This window comes from Rattus norvegicus, chromosome 5 (assembly GCF_021556685.1).
Source record: "Rattus norvegicus strain SHRSP/BbbUtx chromosome 5, alternate assembly SHRSP_T2T, whole genome shotgun sequence".
Lineage (NCBI taxonomy): Eukaryota > Metazoa > Chordata > Mammalia > Rodentia > Muridae > Rattus > Rattus norvegicus.
This window is the reverse complement of record NC_141538.1, coordinates 38,355,784-38,376,110: the sequence shown is the minus strand read 5'-3', so window position 1 is coordinate 38,376,110 and position 20,327 is coordinate 38,355,784. Positions and strand designations below refer to the sequence as shown.

Genomic DNA, 20,327 nt, shown 5'->3' with positions numbered 1-20,327 from the left:
TCTTCCCTGGGGTTATGCAGGAAGCTCTGCAGATGCCTGAACAGACCAGGTAGCTGCTGTTCAGAAGTCACCACCCGCTTCCCGGCGACTGCCCCGCCCCCTTTCCGGCCCTGGCCCCGCCCCCTCCCTCCTATTGGTTGGCGTGCCTCTCCGCCAGACCGTCGCGAAGACCCGGAGGAGTGGAGTCGCCCCGAGGCGGGCCGGGCGCGCGCTCGCTGCGCATGCTCGAGAGCAGCTGGATTCCCGGTCTGGACCGTAGGCTCAGAGCGGCTCCGGCGGGGAGGCGCGCCTGTGCGCGGCACGGGCGTCGCGAGTACGCTGCGCGCTCCCGAGGAAGGGAGGTGTAGGCCGGGGTGGGTGGGGGGAGGGCCGGGTGTCGGCGCGCTTGGCGTGCGGGATCGGAGTGGCTGCGGGCGGCCTGAGCTGCCCGGCCGACGCCTGCTGCGAGATGGCGATCTTGGGCGCGGAGGGCTGAGGAGGCGCCGCCGCGGTGGCCGCGGGCCCCGGGAGCCGCAGCTTCGCGCGGGTAAGCACAGCGGGGCTCTGGAGGGCGGCCGGGCCGGAGTTCGCTGGGGTGGGGTCGCCGGGCTTGCCCCGAGCTGGCCCTGGCACCGGCCTGTGCCGGTGACACCGGAGCCCGGCGAAGTGTCTGGGTGACTGCAGTGCTCAGGCTCCTGGCCGGCAGCTTGCTAGCGTTCCAGCTTCCCTGCCTCAGAACTGCTGCCCTGACTTTCACCCGGATCCCACCGGCGCGAGCCCGGACTCCAGCCTCAGCTTGTCCTTTTCTGACATGTTTTTAGCATTTAGCGTTTTTTCACTGACTCCGCACCTCCTCTCACCAACAGTCTCAATCTCCACCTTTGGTGACCTGGTAGGTTCAAGTGACCTTGCAAAATCTTCTAATCCTCGTCTCGTGATTTGGGCCCTTTTCCTTTAAGTCTTCTTTTAAAATTTAGTATTGTTAGGGTTGGTACTTTGCCGGTCGCCTTTATAGTCTTTAAATGATCAATTTTGTGGTTTAGGATTGTGTGGCTCTCTCCTTTCTTTACTCATCGGTTTGGAGTTGAAGTTCCTTTGCTCGAAGCGATTCCTCTTCATTATTGCCAAAAAGGTGTATCTATTATGCTTTTGAAATATTTTACTTTCCCACCATGAAATAATTCACAAATGTCAGGTATTTTTCTGTTAAATTTTTATCTTTTTGTGTGCATAAAATTGAATTTCTACTCTTAAAGTAACGGGGAAAAAATAATGCCAGAGTTATCTTCCCACTTCCCATTTGGTATTTTTTTTTTTCTTGTTGAAATACCCAGTTCACAGTTGTCTGTAGGTTTCTGCAAGAGTTTTTGCTTGTGTATAAATCCACTTGACATGTCTCACCAAGTCTGTGTGCAACTATTAGTAAAACTCTCCTTTTAAGAAAGACATTCTTTCATTTATCTGACTTCCTTGAGCCATAAGACTATATACTTAAACTGACTGAAAATTACCATTTTTAAATAACTAGTTAACCTTTCAATTTCGAAGATAATGGCCAAGTGTTGGAGCTGTTGAAATTGAGATGCTTGAAAAATGTGGCTTAGCTCTTTGAGACATAGATTATTAACATTTCCAAACAGTTCTTCACATAAAATGTTGAGCTGCTTTTAAGACACTGTGCTTTTGAAACCCCGGACATGGCTGATCAGGTCTCTTGCCTTCAAAGAGATGGTAATCTCTTAAATTGGCTGAAATTTCTGTTACATCCTTGCACAGTTATTAAGCATCAACTGCATGAGAGAATGAGGTATTTGGGGGTATATGTAGATCAAATGATTAGCAGCTTCTGTCTACAGATTATGGAGGAGGTCTGTGTGTTGGATTATATACAGATGCTCCTTTCATGTTCTGGGGAATAAATGGCAGAATCTCACTACGTAGCCTAATCTAGCCTTGAACTTGCCATCTTCCTGCCTCTGAGATCATAGGCCTATGCACCATGTCCAGAATACCTTTGTGTGTACGTGTGTATGTTTCATAAATATAAGAATTCTCTCAAGTTGTGTTCAGAGAGGGTAGTTCTCAGATGGGTTAAGGAGTTTCTTGTTTCGAAGAAGCTGGATTGAAGGACGATAAACTATGACCTGAAGGATGGTGAGAAGTCAGCAGGGAAAGATCGTTCTAGTAGAAGGATCTAAGAGGGTTTGGACAGAGTCTGCAGGGTTTGTTCTTAGGATATAGGAGAAGAAAACTTGAAGTAAAAACCAAGACCAGTAACAAAGTTATTCTTCTTTTTTGTTTTTCTTTCCTTTGTTTTGCTTTGAAACAGATCTTGCTATATAGGTGTGACTGGCCTCCAACTTGCTTGCTGTGTGGACCAGGCTAGCCTGGAACTCAGAGGTCTATCTCTCTTTGCCTTCCCAACCCTGGAATTAAAGAATGTGTCACTACTGTTGGCACAAGAGTTATTGTTAAATTTAGATAAATTTCAGGTTACTAGGCAGTGTCAGGCGCACAGATGATTTTTGAGTTTAAGGAACAGTTTTACACCTTTGTTTAGAAAAATTAATCTAGTAGCATTGTGTAGTATGAATTGAGGTCAGAAGAAAATGGAAATTCATAAGTTACCTCAGGATTTCTGTCATTATAGACAGCAAGGGTCTGAACAAGTGGAAAGGACAGGAAAGTAGGATAGAATTTGGTAAGCAGGTTTAAAGTTCAGATAATTGGCAAGATGGGTAAAGGTGCTTGCTGCCAAGCCTGGTGACCGAAGTTTGATCATAAACACCCCCGCCCCTTGGTAGGAAAGTAGTCTACTCTTCAAAGTAGACACAAGCACACCCTGTTCCCTCCACGAATTAATGCTCTGGCTGTCTTGGAACTCATTCTGTAGACCAGGCTGGCCTTGAACTTACCAAGATCCACCTGCCTCTGCCTTCTGAGTGCTGGGTTTAAGGTATACACCACTATGCCCAGCTGAAATAATTGTTTTTTAAAAAGTTAAAATAATGATTCGGATCCATGTCCATAGGGAAAGTAATGGTAGTGTAAAAGCATTATCCTTAGCAGGCCTGTATAATGCTCATAGACTTGGGTGACTACTAACCCTTGTTGAAACTAACAGGTCACGTGCACCCATGCTTTGTGGATGTGATTTTAGGGGAGTCCATGAATTACCTGAAGCTCCTGCCTGAAACCCATGGGCTGTCTATCGTGCTGGGGGCAGCTTTCAGAATTACTGGAAAGTTAATAACCCTGACTGTAGGTATACTGTGTAAGTAGCTGGAGACAGTAATCCACTGTATTGTGGCTCACACCCCACAGGTAATATTATTCTATTATATTGTCTTTAATTTGTTGTTGTATCATGGAACAAACTTGCCTGAGAGTTTAGTTCATGTGTCCCAAGGCTCCTTGCAAGTGGTCAGATAGAGCCTGGAGTTTGTGAACAGTGGTGGTTTTCTTTTTTCTGTGAAGAGAAGAGCATAACTGATTTGCTGCTGATCGGCTCTAGTTTGGTGTCTTTTAAGTAAAGAATTAGTGGTTCCGAGAGATTCCTCCCAGTTAAGGTTTTGTGGCTCTTGGCACATAGGTCTTCACTGGAACATCTGCACTCATCTTTCTTTCCTTTTGTGTGTTTGAAGAGTGGTGAAGCTGGGGGATGCTATGGGTAGGCAGAGAACAGATAGCAGTATCAGGTCAGACATGTTAATTATTGCTGTCTGTGTGACTCCTGATTGGGGATCTGGGAAAAGATTACAGAGGCTGTACAGTAGAAGAAGAAACCTGGAGGGCACTTTAGTCTTTTCTGTTCCTCTCTGCCTTAGGAATGTTCCAGTCCTTCGTTCAGGAGGTGGCGTGTGACAGGAGGAGTCAAATAAGCATTCATTTTCAGTCATTTTTCTAGAAAGAATTAAATAGCTAATTCTCATGAGGGTAGTTAAGGGCTAGTTTGGTTATAGTAAAGGGACAACTTTTGTGCACCCATGCGGGGGAAGGGATGTCTCCTTGTTATTAGTTGGTTTCTTTTCAAATTATAGAAACTTATTGAAAAGCCTGGAATCATTTTCCTTTTTTTTTTTTTTAAGAAAGGGTCTCACTCTCAACCCTAGCTGGCCTAGACCTCCCTGTGTGGACCTTGAGCTTACAGAGATCTGTGTTGCCTCTGAGGAAGTGGGCCCAAAGGCCTGTGTCAGTCTACCTGGCAGAATTGTTTTGCTTTTCCTATAAAAGTATGATGTAATTATAATGAGCAGTGGAAAACCCAGAAAACTTCCCATTATAAATGGTGTCCAAGGAGCTGGTCACCAACCCAAGTGGAAGAATGCCTGGCAGGGACACACATGGATTGTCCTCAGTTCGCTGGCATTGAGAAGAATAGCCGTGATGCTTTTCACTCTTTTCATGATAGCTTCTGCACCCTATCCTGTGGCATTTGAGAATTAGGTGGGTAGAGAGAAAACCATCCTGTTCTAATCTAGTGGTTCACTGACACCTTAATAAATTTAAACTAGCTAACAGTCCAAATTAGAATTAGAACTAAAGCCTAAACTAATTAAAACATTTTTGTTCTTAATTCATTAATTTTTCTATCAAATTTCTGATCATGTGCCTACGGTGGAACTTTGAAGTTATAAGATGTCTGAGGACTACCTTTTAGAAATGTTTGTTGCCGTCTTTGTTGTCATGGTAACTTCATTTGATGTGGCTGTTGGCTGGTAATTTGGAAATTTATAAATGTTTTACCACCAAATAGTTAATCTCTAGTCAAGGATGAAGCAACTACACAAAGATGGCTATCCTCCCTGGAAGAAACATTGGTAAAATGTTGACGTCAATTTACTTTGGAAAATTTGTTGATTTTTATTTCTGGTCTTGAAGATTGTTTGATTATCTTGTATATGAAAGCATAGTCTTAGAAAAGTTTCAGTTTTTGTTTTATTTTGTGGGGGTGTCATATAAGTCAGAATCTTATTCCAGAGTGATATTTTGATATTTCATGATTTTTACCATTGTGTACTCAACTTTAGATATTATCCCTTCCATGTTTAAAGGCTCTAAGTTCACTTGGAATTCATATTTAAACATTCTTGGTGTATGGGTTTTTAAAGCAATATGTCAGACAATTTCTAAGTTACATTAAGAACAGCGTGTATGGATTTAGCCTTGACCTTTCTTAAGTGTGGCATACACTGTGTGTTACTGTATGTCAGGCATTGTGCTAGCTGCTGGGGCCGAGTTTTCAGACGAAATACAGAAACCTATCCTCTAGAGCTTAGAGCTCAATAGAGTCACTGACATCAAGATATACCCAGACTTTATCTGCTGATGTTGGGAAAGTAACATTAATGACACTTCTTTTCCTGGGGTATTTGGGCAAGTCATGCAGAAGCACAGGGAACCCAGTCAGATCGTTTCAGATTTCTGTTGCTCTGTAACAAACAACCCTAACTCCAAGTGACTGAAAGCAACTGCCTTATTTTCCTTCAGGTTGCCCTTCCTTGGGGCTCTTTCTGGCTTTGTACATCATAGCTACAGTGACTACATCAACTGGCATTTCAGCTGGGGCTGTGTACACTCCTCCCCTCTCTTCATAGTCCTTTATCTCCATGTGGCCTTTGCAACATGGTGTGAGCTTTACATTGTAGAGTAGAACTATGAGGAGTACAAATGCTGAAGGAACCAGGCCTTCTTAAGAATGGCATGTTCCTGGGGCTGGCAGGAAATCAGTTCTGTCTTGTTCTGGTGAAATCATAGGTTGGTCTACAATGAATGGGACAGGGAGCGCTTGGATCCATTTGGGGTTACTTTGTAATGGATGATGGCAGGGTTTACATAAGAACAACATCAGTTCTGTAAAGACACATCTTCTAGAACAATGGAAGCTGAAGCTTCTAAGGACTGCTTCCCCCCTTCCACAATCTAAACTTTGAGCTGGGCCTGCCAGAGAGAAAGTTGAGTCTAAAGTGCAAATGACAGTGCCTGTGGCTGACTGCATAGGTAGAATGAACAGTTGGTTCTGTCCTTGGTTAGAAATGTAAGAGCTGTGTGCTAGTTAATCTTGTTAACTTGTCTGAGTCTAGAATCACACCTTTGGCTGTGTCTGACCATGTTCTAGAAAGGTTTAACTGTAGAGAGTGGACATTGAGTATGTGCAGCACATTTCAGAGTCTGGAGTTGGGGGAGTTGGGACTGACTGAAAAGGAAAAAACTAGCTGGGCTCTCTGCCTCCTGACTTTGGGTGTGATGTGACCAGCTGGTTCATGCTCCTGCTGTTGTGACCTCTGCTCTGAAGGAGTGCCCCAAACTGACAGTTGTCTTCCTACATTGCTTTTTTCAGGTATTGTGTCCTGTGAAAGTAACTAATAGAGGTCGGAATGTAGCACAGTCTGTGTGAACATTTGTGAAGCATACATAGGCTGGGCTTCCTAGAAGTGGGGTGCTCTGCAGTTACATCTGACATGCTAGGGTAGCACGGAGGGCTGACCACTTGTTTTCGAGGATAGTGGGGTTTAAGAAAGAACATGCCCCATGATTCCAGATTGATTCAGTTTGGATAACCAGCTTCATTTGTTGGTTAGACATTACCCCATATAGACAGTGATCTATGGTAAGCAGAGACCTATCCCTTCACCCCTTGTAATCACAAAGGAGCAAAGTGGCCTGACCATTCTTGAACCATGTGTACCTCACAAATTTTTTTTAATATTTTAAGAAAGTTTGGTATGAACCTTTGAGGGAGGCCTTTATAGTGGAGAAAATACTCTGTAGGATCCTAGAGTTTCTGGAGTCTTCTCTGAAGGAGTAGATACCTTTCTTCGCCACACAAGTGATCAGTTGCTGGCTGGATTTTTCTCATTATTTTAATCTTCCAGGCACTTTGTCTCAGTTTCCTAGTATCTTTCTGCATTGTTCAAATTAGCTACTAAGTTATGGCATGATTAACAGATGAAGGAAATGAAGGTTTAGTTTTTATTACTTTGTATTCTTGTAGATTAGTGAGGTAATGCATTTCATTGACACAATTATCCTCAAAATCCAGCCCCTACAGCCTACAGCAAATAAACTTGAATGTTTCTCACTAAACAGTACATTGGAGGAGTTTGGTGATTGAGTGTGCTGAGAAATACGATTTAGGCTGGAGTCAGGCGAGATGGGCGGAATTACATTAAGGTGTTTTTTGGCATTCTTCCTGCCCCTTAATTACTTGGATAGTTAAAAACTGTCCCGGCACTAACAGAAGTGCAGGGATTGTAGCTTTGTTTAACTAAGGAAAACAGGTTCTTTGGAGAGCTGTTTGGTACACTTATAATTATTAAGGTGGGTGGAAGCAAATAGTTGAGTCCTGACTTGAAGCAGGATACTTTGGCCATAAATCCGTCCTGACTTGCCAATATGCACTGCTCTTTGTATGTGCTAAGTTAGGGTGGGGAGAGTTAGGTAAGTGAGCCTTCTTTTTGTAAGCTCTTCTTTACTGTAGATGGAGACAAGTTAAACTAAGCATGGCCAAGGCAGGAGGATTTCCAGTTTGAGGCCAGCATGTGATATGTATATGCATATATTGTCATATCCCGGGGGACAAAAAGACAGGCTAACAACAAATCAGCCACAGAGGCAGGGCACAGTAGATTGCTCCCTCCCTGCAGTCTTTAAAAACAGAAGCTATCTTGACCTAGAGTTAAGAGCTCGAGCTAGGCAGATCTGATCTCTGCCTGTGCTGTTTACTGGCAGTGTTGCCTCTATTCCTTCAATTGCAAAACAGAAAGAATGTCTTCATTTCTCAGTTTTTGTTAGGAATAATTGAAAGGATACTCAAAAAGTAAAAATCATAGTAGCTTCAATGTTATAAGCCCATAGATTGCTATTCTTTGTAATTAAGTATTAAGTTGATAGTTCAAGCCAGTAGACATTTTATAAGGACAGTGAGAGGTTAGTTTGGGTGTATACAAAAGTATCAGATCTCTCCTCTCAGGTGAACAGATAAGTGATGAAAGGATTAAGGATTGTTGTGGGAAAGATCCCTACTCAACAGGCTGGCAATGTATCAGTTGGTAATGATTAGGCTCCACACATGGGGGCCACAATTTGTTAGCATAATCATTCGGTTAATGCAGTATGGACCAGTTGGTCAAGGTGTAGTCTCTGCGTAACAGCCGTGCGGGATGTTTCCTAAGCATTAAGTTATTCCTGTCTTCCAGGGTGTATTGTCTTGAGAAGGTTGTTTGAGAACCTTAACCCGTTGTCAGAAACTGACTCTAATTTGGCGCCCTAATATGAGTTTTTCTAGGTAAGATGTTCCTTCCTACCCACGTGAAAAGTAAAAATAAAAAGAGCTTAACATCTGAACCTTCCAGATTTTTAAAAGACTTAAGACAGATACCCAGGGCTTAGAGCCCTGAGCAGGCAAGTAAAATGGCCCTGGCTTCCTTGTTGAAAACATTCCCCCATTCTACCAAAGAATTCCTGTGAAGATATTTCTTCTTTTTTTCTAAATGTAATCTTGAAGGAGTTAAATTAGATATTATAATGATTTGTTAGATAGTCTTACTGCATTTTACTTAGCTTAGACAAGGCAACTCAGAAATAGATACATTGATTGAAGTGTGTCACATTTGGAATTTGGGCTTTTGGATAGAAAGTAGGTTAACTGTGGGCGTGGTATGTCTTTTGGGAAAAAGCCATTGCTTAGCATAAGGACATTAACTTGGGAAGAAAATCATGAAAAAGGGTTTAAGTTTCAAGTCAGTGAAAATGGAAAAAACTTTAAACTCCTTTTACGTTCTGGTGATGTCTGCATGCTTCTCTGTTATTTAAATGTTCCTTAGTTCTGTGACCAACAGAATTCAATCAGATTTAAAAACAATTTTGTTTGTTTTTGGAGTCAGGTTCTCACTTTGTAGCTCTGACTGTCTTGGAATTCACTGTAGACCAGGCTGCCCTCAAAGTCAGAGACCTGCCCGCCTCTGCTTCCCTAGTGCTGCACCACCACACATGGTAGACCTTTTTTTTTTTTTTAATTTTTAAAATTTATTTACCTTTTTTGTGTGTATGAGTGTTTTGCTTGCATCAGTGTGTATACCATGTGTGCCTGGTGTCCGCCTGGTGTCCACAGAAACCAGAAAAGAATGACAGATCCCCTGGAACCTAGTTATAGTTGATGTGAGCCACCACGTGGGTGCTGGGAACTGAACCTGGGACCTGTGTAAGAGCAGCCAGTGCTCTCACTGCAGAACCAAACCTCCAGCCCCAGTCAGATCTTCTAGACTTTTACCCTGGGAGCAGTTCCTGGGAAAAACCAAAGTATGGTGGAGAGGGACATAAGCAGAGGTTACTGTGAGCACTCCTCATGGCGACAAACAAGCCCTGCTGCCTTGTAAGCTGGGGCGACCTGGCCTCTCTTCCGAGGAGCCCATTGTTTTTGCGTTTGTTTTCACCGCGAAGAAGGCAACAATAGACCATTTCTTTTTGTCCTGTGGTGTGTGAAATATGTTAGTATTTAGATGTGACTATCGAGAATGCGAGGTATACATTATATTTGAAAATTTTATTTTTCTAGGTTGAAAAATTTGGTAACCTTACATTTTAAAATTTCTTTGTAATCTAAATTTTTATTTAAAGGGTGATCTAATAAAAGCCCAGATCTTACAGAGGGAAATACAAATCGTGATTTGAGTTCTGGTACTCATGTTACTCATGACAGTGCTTCTGTAAACCTGACTTAGGGAGTTTTATCAAACTGTGTGTGTTAGCTATTCATATAAAAGTGAGACTGATAGCATCCGATTTATAGAACTGTATGCTGACTTAAGCTTGACATTTAGCACGCACTGGGATGTTCGTACTATATTTTCATTCACTGATTCAGATCTGCTTCAAATTTAGTTTCAGAAGATGGGCTGGTAGACCATTCAGTAGATGAGAGTCTACCTGTGCAACCATGAGACGTAGACTGAGATCCCAGGCACCCCTATAAAAGACCTCTGTCTGCATCTCTGGCCCCAGGATTAGGTGTGTGGGGTGGGGGTGGAGAGGCAGAAGGACTGCAGCTGTGTCTACCAGCCTCGTCCGAAACAGCAGTGAGAATAAGGCAGAGGAGCTGCAGACGGTGACGACTAGAACCCTCTCGCCAAGGGTGCACATGTACATGCAGATGGTACACATCATCCATACACTCCCCAACCCCCAAAGCATGCAAGCAATCGACCAAGCAAGCATTCCACATACACTTTATATAAAATTGCAGTGAAAGTCTGAGGCAGCACCTGAGCTACAGGAAACTGGGAGGTGTGCATCGGCAATGATGATAAGTATTCAGAGTTTACTACTAAAATAAGTTCTGACAAGCAAGTAAGTAAGAGGGACTTTCAGTCCTTCTGACGCTGTGTATAATGAACTGTATTTTTACTATATTTTAAGCTTAATAAAGATTACATTATTTCTTGGAACAGATTTTTAGCTTTTTAATTGGTTATATAATTGTCTAATTTTCTCTAAGAGTGAAGATTCTTTAGTAAGAAGTTATATCTTACTGTGTGTTTTGAAACTCTTAAGGAGAGTATTTATATATAGTAAAGAATATTGCATGTATCTTATTTGATGGCTTTTAATTACCTTAAGATTGCTTTGTTTGTGTTTCCTTGTTTGTTTTGCTCTATAGTCCAGGCTAGCCTTGATCTCACTTCCTCCACCTCCTAGGTATTTCCTGGATTCTTGGCTCCAACAAGAGTTTCTTCTTCCACTTGCCTAGGGTTGGTATTAGCACTCTTTTGCTTTTTCCCTTGTTTCACGTTGGTAACCTCATTTTTCAGATAAAGCAAACTGAGGTTAAATATATACAAATAGGAGAGCTGAGGATGGGCTCAGGTATGTCTGAATTGAAAACTCTTCTCTGTGTTAACTTCCCCCAACATGCTTTTCCAAATCTAAAAAAATGTCACTTTGGAATTCCAGATTAGGCTGTGAATTTTGTGATAAATTGTGATCATGGCTGTGCAAATTGTGGTAAATTAGAATTTGTAATACGTTTAGAAATAATCACGAAATAGTTGGGGGAACTTAGTTTTGGTGTTCATAGCTGAGGGTCCCGGTGCACAGTGGAAGAATACTAACCTAGTCAGCAGGGGTGGGCTCGGTGGATAGTCAGGGCTTTGTGTTCCTGAGTCTCTTTGCTGCTCCAAGTCCTCATGACCAAGCATTTTGCTGCTTCATGATGCAGCAAATTCAGACAGCCCTCGGTGTTTGTAGGTCCTGCCCTTACAGGTTCAAGCAACCTTGTATTGAGAATATTACAGAGAAAATTCTTAGTGCGTTGAACATATTTGTGATCCCCCTCACCCTATATTTCCAGAGCAATACTGCATAACAAGTATTTTACATAGGATTTACATTGTGTTTAATAGGAAATCTACAAGTGACTAGAGTGTATTGTAGGATGTCTGTAATTTTATACAGATATTGTTCCATTGCATTTAGTGGACACTGTTATCTGTGGATATAGGTATTCCCCACAGGTACCCAAGAATAATAGTATTAAGAGACTAATTTAGTCTCAGAGTTTGTACTACAGTTTTGATGTGTTTAGTCTTGAATAGCATTTTTAAAATTGTTACCAGGTAGCAATTTGAGTGGGAAATTTTTCTACAATGCTCAGTAAGGCAAGAATAAAAATTGCTAAATGTGCAATTTTTTTCTTTAAAGTTAGTTTTTAACCATTTTGAAAACAATATTGCATGTTATAAGATATTGAGAAATAACACATTAGGACAAAACAAAGTTCCTAGCTTCCAGTGCTGAACACCATTCAGGGGTAATCTCCTGTTGACATAACTGAAACTTACCATCAGCATTTTTAAGATTAACAAAAAAAAGAAGGCATTTGAGCTGGGTATGCTGGTTCACACCTATGACCCCAGTACTCTGGAGGCCGAAATAGGAGGAAGATTGCTGACTGAGCTTGGGGCCAGCCTCAGCTTGAGACCCTGTCTTAAAAGAATGATACCAAAAGAAAGAAGGAAAAATAGGAGTCACTTCTTCTTTAATTAACTAGAGGGGAAATTGTTAGGCCTAACTAGTAAAAAACATAGGCTGAATTGAACGGTTTTATGTGGATGATAAGGTAGGGTTGGTCAGGGGAGGAAGTCAGCCTAGGTATAGCCACCAGCCCTGAGTTTTTAAAATACTCCTTTGCGCTAAAAGCTGGAAGGATTGCTGCTAAGTTTAGTACGTTTTCCTTTCTGAACTAGTGTTTTCTAGTAAACAGAGCATGCATACTTTTTATGTCCTGTCTTGCAAACTATTTTATTTTGGGGAAGTTGTTAAAAAAAAAAAAAAAAAGAGTGACTTTTTAAAACATTCTTTTTATGGTGCAAGATCACCATCTTGTGGTGTTGTAGAATATTGTCTTCAGAGTTTGCAAACATGAGCTTCCATTAAATACTCAGTGCCTTGGTGTCAGCCAAGGGTTCCTGCAGACCTTTCTGTGGCAACTTCTGTAAATGGGGCTGTGGAGTAAAAAATTAAAGTGTGATTGAGGAAGACAACAGGATAAAACGAAACAGCTATGACTTAAATTGGTGCAGTAATGGCTCATTTACTAATATTCCTTGTTTTATGAGAAAAGTCATACTTTCAGTGAAGTAATTCTAAGCTTAAAAAAAAAATCTGTGTTCTGTCATCCATTTCTTATTTAAGTACCCTGTCTCAGCTATTTAATCAGGATTTTAAATTTATTTTAATGTAAAATAGTGCTTTCTAAACTGATCTCTTTGAGGAGGATTTTTTTGCATTTATTTGTATACTTTATAAAAATTATGACAATTTATTTCTTTTCCTTCATGTAATATCTCATTTTGCCCAGGTTGCACTTGAAGTCCTGGATTCAAGTGATTCTTTTAACTCAGCTGACAACTAGGGGAGGGAGGCAGACCTGCACATGGTCATTCTGATGATGGTATTGAAGAAAAGTAAAAGGACAAAAAAGCAATGCTGCAATACAAAAGCCACCTAAAAGCCATCTGGAAATGTAGCCAAGGGTAAAATGCATGCAAGTAAAGGCTCAAAGGTTCTGCTGCTAATATCCCTAGACAAAGAAGACCTAGAGGGGCATCCCTGACAAGCACAGTGGAGGAGACAGCTTCTGCTGGGTTGTGTGCAGAAAAGGGCCCATCAGATTAGGATGAGGGTCATCTCTGCAACAGTGTTGAAGGCTGGCAAGCCACAAGATGGTGTGGTACTGGTGTGGCGGTGAAGGCTTTACAGTGACAAGGGGGATTACCATGGAAATGAGAGCCTGGAATGGGAACAAAAGAGTGGGACTGAACAAAAGCCTGGAATGGGACTGAACATTAGGAAGCTGACGCAGAATTTAGATCTTTAGGAGTCAAACTGATGACTTAGAGTTTATTGAAAATGTTTCTGAGAATTAAGAGAGATGTTGGGTGTTTCCCCCCTGCCTCTCTTACACAGTCCCTGTGGTGTGATTTTGTGCCCTGCTTTATTCTGTATAAGTGATCTGGTTCTTTCTACAGTTTTGAGTCAGGTAAGTAGGAAACTGCTTTTTTGCAGAATTCTGTTAGTTTGAGATCATAAGAAGAGCTAAGTGCAGATGGATTCATTACACTGAGCCATAAGTCTATTGACTGTCCCAATTTCCACACAACTGAGAAACTTCCAAAGATGGACAATTAAAATGTAGATGGGCGGTCCTGTGCTAACCATGTGCTACCTCCCTGTCATTTTGATTTATAAAGCTATTAAAATACCTAGCAATATATCTTTTTATAAATTATCTTTCTATGTAGAAGTAACATTCTTTCTTTAACTTAAATTATATTCTGGTTTATATTTTTTGATAATTGATTTAATTATTTCACAAAGATTTCATGCATCATAATATCATGGTATATATTACAAAAGCACATAATTCTTACTTGCCAAATATACCTTAATAAAGCTGAGAGGGAGATGAAAAAATCTTTAACTTTATGGTGTTTAGAAAAAAAGGTGAGCTATGAACTCATTTGTTTTGAAGGCTCATTCAGGCAAGTGAGGAAGACAGCATGCTGGGGTCTAGTGAGTAAATAGAAACAGACGGAAGAAGCCTACATTCTTAAAAAGAATGTCAAATTCCAACTTGTAAAACCAGTGTGGTAGATGTAATAATACAAATACAGAATTGCATGCCACGGAGCAGTGGTTCATTTGAGCAATACTTTTCCACCCAACTCATTCCACCAAGCACTGTCTCATAGTTCTATGATGGGCAATCACACTACACTGTCACATTTGAAACCCGGAAATAGCCATGCGCTTTACAACTGACAGAAATTGTGGCAAAGGCAAGTCTCAAACTTTGAACTACTGCTTCACCTGCATTCTTTTTTTATATTCTTTAATCTTTTTTTACAGTCCAGTATTTATCCCTTGCCCCCCACCCCCAACCCCTGTTCCCCTTACTCGTCTGCCTTCTGACTGTTCCTCATCTGTGCTGATTGCTTTGTGTGTCAACTTGACACAAGCTGGAGTTATCACAGAGGAAGGAGCCTCCCTTGAGGAAATGCCTCCATGAGGTCTAAAAGTAAGGCATTTTCTCAACTAGTGATCAAGGCGGGAGGCATTGTGGGTAGTACCGTGCCTGAGCTGGTGGTCCTGGGTGCTATAAGAAAGTAAGCTGAGCAAGTCAGTAAGCAGCACCTCTCCATGGCCTCTGCATCAGCTCCTGCCTCCAAGTTCCTGCTCTGTTTGAGTTCCTGTCCTGACTTCCTTTGGTGATGAACAGCAATGTGGAAGTGAATAAATCCTTTCCTCCCCAACTTCCTTCTTGGTCATGATGTTTTGTGCAGGAATACAAAATAGCATCCCATATTTCCTGCCCCCCAGCTCCTGACCCCCCTCCCCCACTCCAATTGGATGTCCCCCACCCTCACCCCACCAGACTTCCCTGGGGCCTCAAGTCTCTTGAGGGTTAGGTGCATCTTCTCTGACTGAACCCAAACCCAGCAGTCCTCTGCTGTATGTGTGTTGGGGGCCTCATCTCAGCTGGTGTATGCTGCCTGGTTGGTGATCAGTGTCTGAGAGATCTCTGGGGTCCAGGTTAGTCGAGACTGCTGGTCTTCCTGTGGCGTTGGCAGCCTCCTCAGTTTCTTCCAGCCTTTTCCTAATTCAACCACAAAGGTCCCCAGCTTCTGTCCATTGATTGGGTGTAAGTATCTGCGTCTGACTCTCTCTGGAGGGCAGTCATACTAGGCACCTGTTTGTGAGCACAGCATAGCATCAGTAGTAGTGTCAGGCCTTGGGGACTCCCGGTTTGGTCCTGTCACTGGACCTCTTTCCCTCAGTCTCTTCTCCACTTTTGTCCCTACAGTTCATTTAGACAGGAACAATTCTGGCTCACAGTTTTTGATTGTGGGATGGCAACCACATCTCTCCACTTGATGCCCTGTCTTTCTATTGGAGGTGGACTCTACAAGTTCCCTTTCCCCACTGTAGGGCATTTCATCTAAGGTCCCACCCTTTTAGTCCTAAGAGTCTCTCACCTCCTAGGTTTCTGGTACATTTTCAAGGGCCCCCCCCCCCACCTCCTCCCTCCCAAGGTTGCCTGTTTCCATTCTCTCTGCTGGCCCTCAGGGTTTCAGTCCTGTGCACCCCCCCCCATACCTGATCATGTTCTCCCTCCTCCCCTCTGTCCCCTTTCCCACTCAGATTCTTCCCTCCCTCTGTCCCCTGTGATTGGTTTCCTCTTCTTCTCACTTGGGCCCTTCAGCTTGTTAACTTCTTGAGTTCTGTGGATTGTACCTTGGTATTCTGTACCTTTTTTGGCTGATATCCACTTAATAGTGAGTACATATAATGCATGTCCTTTTGGGTCTTAGTTACCTCACTCAGGATGATTTTTTTCTAGTTTCATACATTTGCCAGCAAAACTCAGGCTGTCCTTGTTCTTAATTGCTGAGCAGTATTCTATAGGTAAATGAACTACATTTTCTGTATCCATTCTTCTGTCATGGGACATCTGGGTTGTTTCCAGTATTTGCCTATCACAAATAAGGCCACTATAAATATAGTGGAACGCATGCCTCAGTGGCATGGTGGGGCATCTTTGGGGTATATTCCCAAGAGTGGTATAGCTGGGTGTTCAGGAAGATTATTTCCAATTTTCTGAGGAGCGTCCAGATTGATTTCCAGAGTGGTTCTACCAGTTTGCAATCCTCCCAGCCATGGAAGGAAGAGTGTACCTCTTTCTCCACATTCTTGTCAACCTGTGCTGTCACCTGGGATTTTGATCTTAGCCATTTTGGTTGGTATAAGGTGGAGTCTCAGGGTCGTTTTGATTTGCATTTCCCTGATCACTAAGGACTTTGAACGGTCTTTAAGTGCTACTCAGCCATTTGAGATTCCTCTGTTGTGAATTTTCTGTTTAGTTCTATATCCCATTTTTTGATTGGGTTGTTTGGTTTTTGGTGGTTAGCCTCTTGAGTTCTTTATATATTTTGGATATTAGCCCTTTGTTGGATGTGGGGTTAGTAAAGATTTTTTTCCAATATGTAGGTGGCTGATTTGTCCTTTTGACTATGTTCTTTGCCTTACAGAAGCTTTCCAGCATCATGAGGTCCCATTTATCAATTCTTGATCTTAGAGCGTGAGCTCTTAGAGTTCTGTTTAGGAAATTTCCCCCTTGCCAATGAGTTCCTTCTAGGCTCTTTCCTCCTTTCTCTTCTATTAGATCCAGTATAACTGGTTTTATATTAAGGTCCTTGATCCACTTGGACTTGAGCGTTGTGCAGGGTGTATCTATTTTCATTTTTCTACATACAGACTGCCAGTTAGACCAGCACCATTTATTGAAGATGCTTTCTTTTTTTCCATTGTATATTTTTGGCTTCTTTGTCAAAGATCAAGTGTCTATAAGTGTGTGGTTTTATTTCTGGGTCTTCAATTCTATTCCATTGATTAACCAGTCTGTCTCTGTACCAATACCATTAAGTTTTTAATCACTATTGCTCTGTAGTGGAGTTGAGGTCAGGGATGGTGATTCCCTCAGAAGTTCTTTTATTGTTAAGAATTGTTTTCAATATTCTGGGTTTTTTGTTTTTCCAGATGAATTTGAGAATTGCTCTTTCCATGTCTTTGAAGAATTATGTTGGGATTTTGATGGGGATTGCGTTTAATCTGTAGATCGCTTTTGGTACGATGGCCATTTTTACCATGTTAATTCTACCAATCCATGAGCATGAATTTTCAATTTTCTGAGGTCTTTGATTTCTTTCTTGAGAGACTTGAAGTTCTTGTCATACAGATCTTTTTCTTGCTTGGTTAGAGTGACACCAAGGTATTTTATATTATTTGTGGCTGTTGTGAAGGGAGTTGCTTCCCTAATTTCTTTCTCAGCCTGTTTATCATTTACATAAAGGAAGGGTATTGATTTATTTGAGTTAATTTTATATCTGGCCACTTTGCTGAAGTTATTAATCAGCTGTAGAAGTTCTCTGGTAGAATTTTTGGAGTTGCTTACATATACTGTCGTATCATCTTCCTTTCCAGCTTGTGTACCTTTGACCTCCTTTTGTTATCTGATTGGTCTGGCTAGGACTTCAAGTACTATATTGAATAGATATGGGGAGAATGGGCCTCCTTGTCTTGTCCCTGATTTTAGTGGGATTGCTTCAAGTATCTCTCCATTTAATTTGATATTGGCTGTTGATTTGCTATATACTGTGTTTATATATGGTCCTTGGATTCCTCATCTCTCCAATACTTTTAACATGTGAAGGGTGTTGTATTTTTTGTCAAATGCTTTTTCAGCATCTAATGAGATGATCATGTGATTTTTTTTCTTTGAGTTTGTTCAGATAGTGGATTATGTTAATGGATTTTTGTACATTGACCCAACCTTGCATCCCTGGGACAAAGTCTACTTGACCGTGGTGAACAATGGTTTTGATGTGCTCTTGGATATAGTTTATCTTTTTATAAAATAATTTTTGTTGCTTTAGAGTTGCTAACTTGATCTCGGAGCGTGAGCTATTGGAGTTCTGTTTAGGGAATTTCCCCCTTGCCAATGAGTCCCTTCTAGACTCTTTCCTCCTTTCTCTTCTATTAGATTCAGTAGGGAGGCTGATAGGTTTATTCACATTTATCATTTTTATATTCTCTGAGTTTGAAATTTTGTAATGATTCAGGATTTGTAACTTTCTCGTTCCCTGCCTTTGGGCCAAGCTTCTCTAGCACTGGATGTGTCTTCCCTATCTTATTACTGAGTTACTTCCTTTCTCTTAATGTTGTTCCCAAAACTAGATTCCCTGTTGTTGAATCTGGACGTCACCTTCTGTTATTTTTTATACCTGCCATTCTTACAGATTAAACCATCAATGTGAATGCCTATTCACTGATCCAGGCCTATGGAGCTGTGACAGGATTTCACTGGCCTTCTAAAGCTGAGTACTGTGTGCTGAGTATATGCTAAGTGTACAGACAATTCAGGTCATTCTAATCCGATGGGATGTTTTGAGGGGGAGGGGAGTGCTGTTTGTTATTTTGTTTTATTGCTTTGACTTTATCAGAGCATCTTGATATCAAACAATTAGATAGCTCTCCCAGCGCTGGCAATGAAAGGTCTAATTCTAGTGCTCAGGATTAGGTAGCCAGTCAGGCTACCAAGTGAGATTCATTCTCAGAAACAACAGCAAACACACTTTCCCCACCCACTCTCTATTCTATTTTTTCAAATTTATTCATTTATTTATTTACTTATTTATTTTTATGAGAAAGGGTGTCACTATGTAGCTGTGGCTGTCCTGGAACTCTTGAAGTTGCCTAGGTTAATGTTGAACTGACAGAGATCCTCCTGCCTCTCCTTCCTCAATACTGGATTAAAGGCATGCACCACCATGCCCAGCTTTCTTCCTCCAAACCTTCTACATGAGGGTTTGATAGGTCTATAATTTCAGAGTGATAGAAATATAGTATATTGCTTATATATAGGATTCTCTTTTACTCTCTGCAGCTGAATAACAACCCTGTGGAAATTTCGAAGGGTTGAACTGGACAAAATCGGCTTAGATGTACTCTCTGTCTCTTCTACATGTAGGTTTTAACCTAATCTCACTTGGCTGAATATCTACTTTGTTAAAGAGTTTGGTGACATTAAACTTCTGTTTCCCTTGCCTTGCATCTCTGAGTTCTTGCATCAGAATTGACCCTACAGTCTTTCACTGTTCTTATCTGCTGCATACCAAGTATGTCTAGGAATAGTCATACTAACATGCAGAATGTTGTCCCTGTAGGTTATGAAAAACAGTTTTAGTATTGCTCAGTGATAGTTGATTAGCACCCTTTCTTAGTCCTCTCAATAATTGTTCCAGAATTTCTACTCCACTAGCCAGCCTGTTACCATCTGTGTTTATTACCTCTGAAAAACTGATTCCAAATATTTCTTCCCCATCAATCTAAACCTAGCTGTTTCTGATACAGGGATATTGACAGGTTTTCTTTGAACATCATACTTGTAACTTTTCAAAATTAGAATAGCAACTAGCTTTTGATAGTGGGTACTTTGCACCATGGAATCAAAGAGCTAAGTCCAGTATCCTGTGTTTTATGTACTGCTCCTTATAGCATGGAGGGGATGGCTCTGCTCTCTTTATTCTGCTGATACGGGCGGTCAGCCGTGGAAAATAGAGCTTAGCACACAGCCCTTAAGTGGCAGCACTGGAAATGAAGTCCTAGTCACTTGACCACCAAGCTGGCTCTTATAAACTTTGGGATGTTTTGTCTCTCCACGTTTGCTCATCTTCTCCCTCTGCTGCTAGGACACCATTGCCTACTCCCATTGAAGTTTTTGTTTGTTTGTTTGTTTTTGTTTTTGTTTTTTATGGCATGGTCCTGTGGTCTGAGTACCCACTTCTTTCTTGTTGCCAATGCGCTTGTTCAGTCTGCTTTGACTGTAGTAGCCTTAGAGCTGCCAAAGGTATCATTCCAAATGCAGTTTCATTATTGAAGCCCTCAGTATATATGAGGATAAAACTATAGTTTGGCGCACAATATAACTAGAATTTTATTTCCCTATTAGCTTTTTTACCTCTTGTACCATTGCCTAAAACATACTGTTAACTGTCTGTAATTCTGTCTTAAAGAATTTTACTTGAGGGGCTGGAGAAATTGTTGGGTGGCGACTTACTGCTTTAGTACAGTACCCAGATTTGATTCCAAACATGGGGCAGCCCACAACCATCTGTAGTTCCTTCCAGTTTCAGGCATCTGAAGTACTTCTTCTGCAGGCATCTTCATACATGTGACATACATGCACACATACATAAAAAGATATTTTTAAAGAATCGTGAGGCTGGATACAT

General features: G+C 41.5%; 1 protein-coding gene across 3 annotated transcripts in view; it reads left to right on the top strand.

The window, feature by feature from the left end:
• Positions 1-371: 371 nt before the first annotated feature.
• Positions 372-20,327, top strand: part of Wwp1 (WW domain containing E3 ubiquitin protein ligase 1) — a 91,577-nt gene continuing 71,621 nt past the window's right edge. For 2 of the 3 annotated variants that reach the window (XM_087547884.1, XM_087547885.1), the window contains exon 1: positions 372-526. The gene's annotated coding sequence lies outside the window, so the exon portion shown is untranslated. 3 annotated transcript variants of the gene reach the window in all.